This window comes from Saccostrea cucullata, unplaced genomic scaffold (genome assembly GCF_032062105.1).
Source record: "Saccostrea cucullata isolate Sc308-1 unplaced genomic scaffold, CSIRO_AGI_Scuc_v1 ctg18548, whole genome shotgun sequence".
NCBI classification, from domain to species: Eukaryota; Metazoa; Mollusca; class Bivalvia; order Ostreida; family Ostreidae; genus Saccostrea; species Saccostrea cuccullata.
Genome location: NW_026939971.1, coordinates 1 through 9,986, shown reverse-complemented (window position 1 = coordinate 9,986; position 9,986 = coordinate 1). Strand labels below are relative to the sequence as shown.

The following is a 9,986-nucleotide window of genomic DNA, read 5'->3' as shown; positions in this document are numbered from 1 at the left end:
TCCGAAGCAAGTCCATTAGTGTGCTTCCTAAGATGTATCGTCCATGCAAGTTTGCACATTATAAGGCTCATAGTTAATTGGAAATGAAACATACATCAAAAACTAACATTTTCACTCATCCACAATATGTAGGTCAGATTCAGCATCCGAAGCAAGCCTGGTAGTATGCATCCTAAGATGTATCATCCATGCAAGATTGGTGATTAAAGAACTCATAGTTACTTGGAAATGAAACCTGCACCAAAAACTTTTACTTTTTCACTGACCGGAAAATGTGTAGGTAGATTCAGCATCCGAAGCAAGCCGGTAGTGTGCATCCTTTAGATTTATCATCCATGCAAGTTTGGTCAACATAGGGCTTAAAGTTACTTGCAAATGAAACCTGCTGAAACACTTTTAACCTGTTCACTCAACTGGAAAATGTTCAGTAGAGATTCAGCATCCGAAGCAAGCCCAGTAGTATCCATACCTACAATGTATCATCCATGCAAGTTTGGTCAACATAGGGCTTATAGTTACTTGGAAATAGAACCTAGCCAAAACTTTTAACCTGTTCACTCAACCGGAAAATGTAAGTCAGATTCAGCATCCGAAGCAAGCCTGGTTGTATCCATCCTTAGATGTATCGTCGTAGATTTCAGTGAGAACATAGGACTTACAGATACTTGGAAATGAAACCTGCACCAAAAACTTTAACCTGTTCACTCAACCGGAAAATGTAGGTCAGATTCAGCATCCGAAGCAAGCCTGGTTGTATCCATCCTTAGATGTATCATCCATGCAAGTTTGGTCAACATAGGACTTACAGATACTTGGAAATGAAACCTGCACCAAAAAACTTTAACCTGTTCACTCAACGGAAAAAGTAGGTCATTCAGCATCCGAAGCAAGCCCGGTAGTATGCATCCTTAGATGTATTGTCCATGCAAGTTTGGTTAACATAGGGCTTATAGTTACTAGGAAATGAAACCTACACCAAAAACTGCACCAAAAATGTTAACCTGCTCCAAAAACATTAACCTGGTCATTCCTTTGCTAAAATTGCAGCATCTGAAACTTTGACTGGTACAATGAAACACACTAGAACCATCTTCCATGCATGTCTAATCAATATAGGACATAGAAGTACTTAAAAAGAAAACTGCTCCAAAAAACTTAACCTTAACCTGCGACGCCGATGCCGACGCCGACACCGACGCCGACGCCGACGCCGACACCGAGGGTATTACATAAGCTCCCCCAACTTCGTTGAGGTGAGCTAAAAATCAATAAATATTTTTAAAAATGTTATAGGACAGGAGTCTGAAGTTCTTATCGTCAAAAAAAAAAAAATCCGGAAAGAAATTTTCCTACCTTCAACTAAAATACACCATGATGGCAATATGTTTTGGGGGGACACACTTAAACTAATAGATCTGGGCTTCAGCCTAAAAAATCTCGCAACAAATTCAATTTCGGAGCGTTTTACTATTTATTCAAGTTAAGAAATCCAATCTGCTTGAAGACTACAGGCCGTTTCTGGCCCTTTTTCCACTTTAACAGCTCATCCTGGACTCCATGCCACTAAACTGGAAGTAAATCTCGCAGTGTATATTTGACGTCTATGAACATGATCATGATGATGAAAGCTTGTTCAAATGAAATAAAATAAATAATTATTCAACATATTTTGATTCAGTTACTTTAAACATATATAAGAAAACTTTAAAAGTTATCAATTCTTTTTCTTACTTGTAAGACGATATGTACCAGGGACAGATAATTCTATTTTTACACGGTGCCAAATTTAAATCATTGAAAAGCCAAGTCAGCAAAGAGCCAAACAGCTTGTCTTACCGACCTGATGAGGCATTATTTTGTTTTAAAAATATTTTTTTTTTTTAATTGATCACATATGGAAACATGATATTGTACATGAAGATTTACATACAATTTTTTTCTTTTCTTCAATTACATAAAATATTCACTGCGGTGTTCACTTCCAGTTTAGTGGCATGGAGTCCACTCCATACTCCACTAATCAACCTCTTTCAAATGACACCAAGGTCAATGACTTTGTGACCTTGACTGTGACCTTAATGCTAAAAATAGCTTTTTCCAAACTTTGTTGCCGCCGGGCGCATAGTGTTTCAAAAACACATCTTGTTTTTTTTATGGTCTACTTACCCTCTATACTAGTACTGTGTGTACATCGTCCTCCACATTCAGCTAAGTACAGGATCTTGGCTAGAAGTTGACAAAAATTCAGGATACCTGTAATTTAAAGAAATATCAGTAAGAATGTGCTGCAAATCACATATTCCATATAATATCAAATATGACACTATACCGGGGCAAAAAAAAATATACATGACTGTACTCATGTTTCCTGTCACCTGACCTATCCTCCATTTTACTCTCCGAACCTCATAGTTTTTTTTTCACGTTTTCATTTTTTTTTTTTGCTATTTTCCCGAAATGTTTAAATCGGCCAACAATATTAAATGTTTTTTACAGATGAGTTTCAGAAGCGTTTTAATACAAAACTTGGGCAGACCTGTCAAAAAAATTATTGAACATACCAATGAGAAGTATGAAAGCCCTAACACCAACTGTACAAAAGTTATAAGTTATAACTAAGGTTGAAGAGTGATATATTTTTGTAAAAGTGGTCAAACTTCAAGGTCAAGAGGTCAAATTTGGTGGTACCCAAAGAATTTAAGATCTTGTCACGAGAAATACACCGGTGAAATATGAAAGCCATAGCCCCACTCACTCCAAAGTTATGAGCAAGGTTAAAGTTTTTGAGGACAAACAGCCAGATGGACTACAGGGCAAAATCTATTTACCAATACGTCTTATTTCAACTATGGAAGAGTTTAAGATTTTAGTGCGCTCCTCTGTAAAAAAGTTGCAGAGTGTACAAATCTTTCAGGATTTCTGGGACAAACGTAACATAAACATGTAAACAATATGTTGGATGTCGATGAACAAATCCTAACAAAAATCAAATGAATCATTTTATTGTTGTGGACTTTATACATGTTATATGCATGAAGAGTAGAAAGGACAAAAATATCAATTTTTATCTATTGTTTATCATATGTATTTAATTATCATCTAAATATAATTCACATGCTTTGGAAATGTATTTTATTATTGGATGATAAATGAGATGGGAGTCCGAGAACATAACAAGGGATAAGCCTATAGCGCAACAAACATGAAGGTGAAAAAATTAAATCTCAATATGTTATGTCGCGACTACCAATGAGTACCTCGCAGTTATCTAACTTACCTCCGCTCTTTTGCGAGGGAGTCAAGAAAAGTCTAAATTTCTGGGGGCAAATGACATTGTTTACATTAGTGACAATCGAATGATTCGAACAATTTAATGCCAAAATCACGATGTTTTGCCAGATATTGAATTCCAAATAGTAGATTGTCAAATAAGGAAAGTTAAGAATATTTTATATACTGAAAAATGTGACGATTTTCAATGAAAATTTAACTATAAGAGTCCGCTTAATTAAACATATCTTTAAAAATGTGACAATTTAGGATTGGCTCCTCTCAAAAATGTATAAGGCTGGTTCAGCGATTGTCTAGCGAGGTATTCCACCAGGATTTTTTACTTATCTGTCCTTATAAATGCTACAATGATCGATCTTGCATTAATTGTATTGAATAGCACATTGCTCCCACCCAACAGATGATTCCTACCTCCTTCATGAAAGAGTTCAGCTAAGTTAAGTAATCGCGATATCAAGTATTGTATCAAAATTTTCCGAAATATTTCATCTAAAATTAAAGTATACTTTATGTAAATCTGTCAAATCTCTACAACTTATACATATCTCATGAAGATTGAAGTTTTTGGCCTGTAAAATATAATACACACGCGAAAAAGGGCAAATTGAGTCATTTTTTCACACTTTTAGTGTTGTAAAATTGGACAAATTTACTATTATCAAATTGAATCGGAAGAACACAATCACTTATATAATTATATAATTGATAATTTTAAATGTTATAAAAGGTTAGATTTATTCATCCTTAGAAGTATTTTAAAAAGACAATGCACCAGGATATGGATATAATAATTATAACCTCTTCACCATGCACGTTCTCATTTTGTTTACTGCTGATTAGAGTGATGTCCCTTTGGTGAATATAAAAGTTAAACCTGCTCGGCTTGAGAAATACGGCTTGAAAAATATAGTGATCTATCGATGATAATATTTACAATCGATTGTCGCCAATCTGGGCCTTTAAACGACGATTTTTCGATAGTCAGCGACTATCATAACAACACTACACACTTTTTAAAACAATGTTTTGAAATGTATGAGTGGGTCTTCACTCCACTTTTTTTTTCAAGTTTATCCTCAAAGTTTGCATACAAAATGAAATATACTATTTTGATTTCCAAAATTATGGAGTAAAAACCCAATAAACCTTTTAAAAAATTATAATTTTATGATATAACTTTTGTATCTTTTCAGAAAAATAAGTCCACTGAGTCAATGGTCATATCACAAACATGATTTAAATGCCAATCCTCATCAGGACTTGTGTAGCATAGTGGTTAGCTTGCTAGTCTCAGTAGAGAATGCTACTCAGGATTTTTATTGCTAGGGTTCAATCTAATGGATACATGTACCACATTTTTATATCTGTGATAGTCAGTTGGTGAAAAAACTGCAACAGAAATTGCGTACAGATCTAGAGACATATGGATATATATAAGTTGACATCGAATTTGCATAAAAATGAATCTCACTACCAGTATATAATATGCCTCGACAAAGAGTGTTAAAAAATTTCAAATTCTTGCTACCATAGTAGTTGCTGAAAAAAAAAAGGTAAAAATTTACACGCACAGATAAACAGGAAGTTGATGTGAAATTTCCTGTAAAAATAATGCCACCATTATCCCTACAATATTTAATGCCTATCAAAGATACACAGACATGCTAATTCCAATTTACTCCCCTTTGATTGAGAATGGGTTAAAATAATTGTAAATTGTATTGAAATTTTAATTGACTTGTAGGTAATACTTAATCATTGCTGACTTGTGGGGAATAAATTTCATGTTAACTTTGGACCCCTCCCTATTTTTGTCTTACTGTAATACTTTTTAAAATAAACAGTGACTTGTAGTCATAAAATATATATAAAATGACTAATTGTAATCATTTCTCACTGTTAATTGGCCAATACGAATTCATTATTAACCAAATTTTGATTTTTTATCACCAATCATTTTGTAAAATTTTCACTGTTATTGTAATACTTTTCATTGGTGACTTGTGGGGAATATTTATAACTGCTAACTTTTTTTTATTTCTCACGTACTTAACACATTGCTGACTTGTGGAATATTTCTCACAGTAATTTTAAATATTTATCACTGCTAACTTGTGGGGAACATTTCTCACTGTTCACTTGTGAGGAATACACATGTATTGACCATGTTTACCCTTAAAACTTTGTTTCCATATAAATGTTGCCTTTGAACCCAACCAATAAATGTACACTTCAGTGTATATTGCTGACTTGTGGGAAACATTTATCACTTATTGGGAAATGCATTATTTTATTATACATGAACATTACAGATAAAAATTATTTTTCAACAAATAAAATAACTATCAAATCTAAAAAAAAATCAATCATCAATATTAATAATTGTATTGAAACTACATGTATTACTAATCTAATGTTTACAAGTCTTTTAAATCAAAGCACATTAATTTTAAAAACATTTGTTTTCCTTCACTAGATTTAAAACAAATTGCAAATTTTAATTTTCTCAGGTAAAAAAAATGTTTTCAATTCAAAAATAATAAGTATGTTGAAAAGGATAAAAAGTCATAAAATCAGGAGACAGTATATATAAGTACTAATTTAATCATTGATGGATTTAATTGGCCAATGACTAATTATTATTAACCAAATTTTGATTATTTTTTGTAAAATTTTCTGATTATTGTTACACAGTTAGCATGGTATACACATGTATATTTTCTGACAACTTCTCAGCATGTTCATGAGGCTTTTAACCTACTTTGAAATCATGAACAAGGACTAATTTTTTTTTTTATTTTAGATATACCGGTTTATATACTTCTATGTACATGTATTAGGCTTCATAACATACATGATATCAGCATGCTTTTTTTTATTATTTCTGTTTTTAGAGCAACGGAAGTACTGTAAACCAACTTTTATTTGAGTGCAAGAAATATTTGCCAGTTTCATGACCTACATTTACTAGTGAATAGTAAATTATTAATTGCCCTGAACTATTAATTTTGCTTTATATTTGTAGAGAATGTTTCCTTTCATTAGTCACGGAAATTAATCAACACAGATTAGATATGCAAATAAAAGATGACACAAATAGGGTACATGTGTACTACCTGGTAGTTGGTTTACAGTACTGCTCACATATAGAGTTCAAAATGAGATTTTACAGCTATCTTGACTTACCAATACTAAATCCTTCTGTTTCCATACACAAATCCAGACAAAATGCTTTCAGTTATAATACTCTAGTTCTTTACATCCTTCATGTCCATGCAAGCGTGTCTGTTGACTTTGACTCCAAGTCTCAGTCTCTAACATTTTCAAGAATAAAGTTGTATAATTTGCTCTTGTGGTGAAAACCCCAAAACCTGCAATGATAATTTTGCTTTCAGTTTAAAGATTTCATTGTATATTTTTTTTAAAGTGTTCATATTTTTACCTATAATTACAAGACAGGTATATCTCCACATCACTCAATAGTAATTTTTGACCCCATGCGGCATGCCAAAATTAAGACTTAATGTATGCCCTTTCCTGAACCATATTGTTAACAGTTGGTAGGTAGGTATGAAAAATATTTTATTTTTTTCCTTCTTGTGACATGGCCCAGAGAGCTTTCCCTTTTAAATCAACCGTACAATAACTGCGAAACAGAACACTTTCTCGTGGATGTTTGATGAGCAGAAACTGTTTTATATGCAAAAAATCAACGATACAGTACAACTTATTTTTAGGAATGACAGAAAACTGAATCAATACCTTAAATGATAGTCATTGAAATTGCATGATAGTGCTGTTAGTATTTATTTAAATTTAATTAAAATGAGAATAGAAATTTACAGCGTAAAGTTACCAGAGGCAGATTAAAAATTTTTAGAAAGGAGGAGTGGGTGCAGAAATCAAATGGTTTTCTTAAAAAAAAAAATAAAAGACCAAAATCAGGAAGCATTATCAGACCCAAAACTTTGAGCGCGATCGTTATATGTAAATAAATTTAAAAAGGTATAAATTCAGTTAAGCAAATATAAATAATTATGAATAATAGATATTGAATCTTAAAATCTCAACATCACCTTTCAATTTATAACCAATTTTAAATTTTTAATATGCTAGCTATCATAAAAGCTGATGTAATTGTTAAATTTATTATTATATTACTATGTTTCTCCATTTCCTTCAAATTGCATTATTTTGTATACCAGGTGATCTTTAATTAACAATAAGTATTTAATTAAAATGAATTTATTAGACATTTTAATTGGGCCTAAATAAATAAGTAGTGTGTTTTCAGCATGTTTAGTTCCCCGCCTAACTCTAAAAAGTATAGGAGCCGACCCTCAATATTTTTTCTGCTAATATCTTTCCATGAGTAAACTACTGTATGTATACTTTAAAATGCAGGCTTCATATTTTAGCGGCTTTGGTGCAGACAACAATGCACTAATTCATGAATACTGCTAAAAAATCATTTACATATTGATATATACAATACACCGCACATACATGTGTAGCGCTAATTTATGATTATGCCAACCTAGTGATTATGCAAAATTTTGAAAGCACCAAATTATATACACATATTACAGTATTTGCAATTCCAGTTTACAATTAGAAATGAAATCCCAATCTTGATCACTTCCATGTTTGAGAAATGCATATCTTACACATATTAATCAGAAATATTTTGACAGTGAAATCCTGGGGGAAAGTGGCAGCGTGCCTGCCAATAAAATGTTAAAATAAAATAAAAATGTTTTTCCTACCTACCTACCCTATCTTTTCTAAGGTTAAAATAGGAAACACTATCTATTTGTCTTGGCCTTAGCAAAATAAAAAAAAAATACTTATGATACATCGATAATGATGGTCTAAAATCATGAAAATATTTTCAGTAGGGCAATCAGGATGAATGTAGAACAGGGTGCAGGTGAAAGATAATGAAGGCAAATGGACACTATGCAAACCAACGCATGCGACGAAATATATACAAGTAGGAAGAATGACTTGATAAAAAAAACGATAACTAAATCAAGCTTTTTTTTGGAAGAATTAAACATGTTAAATAATCTAACCAAGCTAAGAAATTTTAGCTACCTAAATCTATAAATGTACTGATTTCAATGTTCTCTGTGATACATTTCTGACACTGAGTCAGTGTGTGACTTACATCGTTTATAAATACACGTACATTTTAAGTCAGATTAACTTTTACAATTAATTCGCCCACACAGGCCTCACTAAACAGCTAAAGACCAGACAGTCGCACCGTCTAGCATAATTTGTATGAGCACGAGGAGGATAGTCGCCTTTCACAAAAAATGGGGACAAGCCTTAAACGCTTACCATATCCCGGGGGTGCTGAATTCATATAAATCCGTAGTTTGTTCTTACAGGATAGCCATTAGGCCTATAAACATGATACAATTATACAAAAAAAATAACCGAGGTCTAGGTGGGTCAAACTTTCCCAAAGTTTTACGTGCATTCATTATTAAATGTTACTTTACGAACGTCTGTAAGAAATAACTGCATGCATGATTTACGTAGTTAAATTAAGTTTTCAGCCTATAATATCTTTAAAATATGATAAAAAATCTACTTACCACATATTCTAGGAGCAGCCATTGCCTGCAATAAATTGGTATCATATGGGGACCAGTTTAAATTCCGCTGCGTTCCGAATGAACATTTCCCAGCATCCTCAAACATTCGTTTTACGGTGCAGTGAGAAAATTACTGTGAGTCAATTTTACGGACTTATAGGGATTTTTTCAAAAATGACCACAAATCGAATAAATATTATCAGTAGAACACGTAGAATTCAAAAAACCCCATGACCATATTTGTGGGGAACAGAGAGTTCCCACAATTTGTGAACTTTCCCCATAAGAAAGGTCCTTTGTCAGGTGTGAATTCCCCACAAGTCGGTGAGCGCGAGTGCTCTCTCTCTCTCTCTCTCTCTCTCTCTCTCTCTCTCTCTTTCTCTCTCTCTCAGTAATATCATTTATCAACAACTAACCTAAGGTCCCGGTAGCTGGTCCGCCAAGAAAAAGTTTGTATTTGTCCGATTCATCACTAATAGCAAACTATTGGTAGAGTTCATACAGAGTTGTACCATTTCTTAATGTGATGGAGACGTATAGTGATGAGTTCCTTCCCTTTGTCAACTGCTGAATAATGTCGTTTCCTACAATACGCAATATGTAACGTTAGAAATAAATTAAAATTTCAGTATAACATACGTAATTTTAAATAAAAAAATGAGGATTTCAAGAATGTTAGACTTTAATAAAAATTTGTAGTTGCCCCATACCCTAAACCAATGTTATTTTTAACTGTACGGTTTAAAAAAGTTAGCATCAGATTTGTGTTATTTTTACAGCACCAGTAGTGATAGTGTTATCAAACTGGATTTGAAAAAAATGTATTTTTATGGCACATACCCTGAATTTGTCATGCTATTGTAGAATGAGTGATTAACATAAGTACTAACCAATCCAGTAGGAGTCGTTAGGACTCCCGAACCCAGTCTTGTACTCCGCCCACGTTCTGTTGAATCTCAATGATCCGCCCACACGTCTCTGAATTGCCTTTGGGTTGAAAAAAGAAATAAATGCTTCATTTACGGTATTGTTTATTTCTTAATATATATGTATTTTATCTACTGATTAGCCCGCATGTTACATGTACAA

The 9,986-nt window shown here is 32.9% G+C and overlaps 1 long non-coding RNA gene across 2 annotated transcripts; it reads right to left on the bottom strand.

The window, feature by feature from the left end:
• Window positions 1–2,196: 2,196 nt before the first annotated feature.
• Window positions 2,197–8,923, bottom strand: LOC134254366 (uncharacterized). Of its 2 annotated transcripts, none has more exons than XR_009989306.1 (3): window positions 8,898–8,923; window positions 6,478–6,662; window positions 2,197–2,253 (listed from the first exon to the last, which is right to left on the bottom strand). It is a non-coding gene; the product is annotated as an uncharacterized LOC134254366 (long non-coding RNA). The 2 variants fall into 2 exon arrangements; XR_009989305.1 differs by lacking the exon at window positions 8,898–8,923 and adding an exon at window positions 8,638–8,699.
• Window positions 8,924–9,986: the final 1,063 nt, after the last annotated feature.